Source organism: Cyprinodon variegatus, unplaced genomic scaffold (assembly GCF_000732505.1).
Source record: "Cyprinodon variegatus isolate N-32 unplaced genomic scaffold, C_variegatus-1.0 Scaffold1982, whole genome shotgun sequence".
Lineage (NCBI taxonomy): Eukaryota > Metazoa > Chordata > Actinopteri > Cyprinodontiformes > Cyprinodontidae > Cyprinodon > Cyprinodon variegatus.
This window is the reverse complement of record NW_015152435.1, coordinates 40,713-41,995: the sequence shown is the minus strand read 5'-3', so window position 1 is coordinate 41,995 and position 1,283 is coordinate 40,713.

Genomic DNA, 1,283 nt, shown 5'->3' with positions numbered 1-1,283 from the left:
CATAGCGTAGCATGCAGTCTGTTAGCCTGTTAGCTTTACTGCAGCATAGCGTAGCATGCAGTCTGTTAGCCTGTTAGCTTTACTGCAGCATAGCGTAGCATGCAGTCTGTTAGCCTGTTAGCTTTACTGCAGCATAGCGTAGCATGCAGTCTGTTAGCCCTAACTGTGTCAGACCGTAAACCTCTGGCCGCGTTGGAGCGGTTTTTATTTTCCTCCAGCTGTTAGCAGTTAGCACAGTCTGAAGCCGTTCATAGCAGTGATGCAGCTCAGTTCCTCTGAACTCATCAGACCACATGAAGTAGGCAGAGGTTTCTAAAAGCACCATCTACTGGTCTGAGACGGGTTACAGGCTTATTTCAGACGGGAGATAAACCACAGCCTGGACCTTCCATGGACCTGATGACCTGTCAGACCTCCTGTCCATCCAGGAGGAAACATTTCAAGCTGTGCAGCCTCTCTGGCATCAGGAAAGGTTCATGGTTCAATCCAACACAGAGGTGGTGGTGTGATGGGATGGGCTGGCTCCTGCAGCAGCTTGCTGATCCAAAGCACAATATGTCAGCTGAGAATGTCTCAGAAAATGAAAGGTTTCACCGACACTGAGACGGGTCTGAGTTTGAACAGCTCTGGGATGTTAGCGACTCTTTGGGGGTTTGATACAAAGCAGGAAGATAATCTGTTAGATTCCAGGTGAGAGCAGCTCAGACTGACCCCCCCCGCCTGGTTCCAGAAGCTTTCTCTGGAAAAGAGATCGACTCGCTGGCAGGAAGTCCCCTTCCTTCTATGATTCGATGGAAATCAAACTAAAACACTTTGGAAGTGAGCAGGGCGGTCGAACCTGTTCCGCTTCTGGAGGAAGAATTCAGGAGGAAATGGTTGGCGTAGCCTCAGGCGGCACACTGTGACAGCTGGCCTCAGGGGGGAAGAAGAACATTCAGCAGAGGGAAGATGGCGGCTAACCTGCACCCAGGGGGGCAATAGCTGTCTGCCGTAGCAAACTTTTGGGTGTAGAGCTTAGGTGGAGGCAGATGGAGGCGGGAAGCAGCGGTTCCAGCTGTTCTCAGCAGGACTCTGTGGAGGGGCGTTCTGGAACGTCACGTTTGCTCCGCTGGTTTCCTGTTATTTAACCAAATCACTCTGGGACTGTCTGATGGCGGCCAAACAGAGACCATGAGCTGCAGATGGAGTTAATTCACCAACTTCCATTATAAGAATTTACAATAATCTTAAACAAATTCTATTCAGTTTATTTCTATAGCTCCAATTCACATCATGTCATCTCA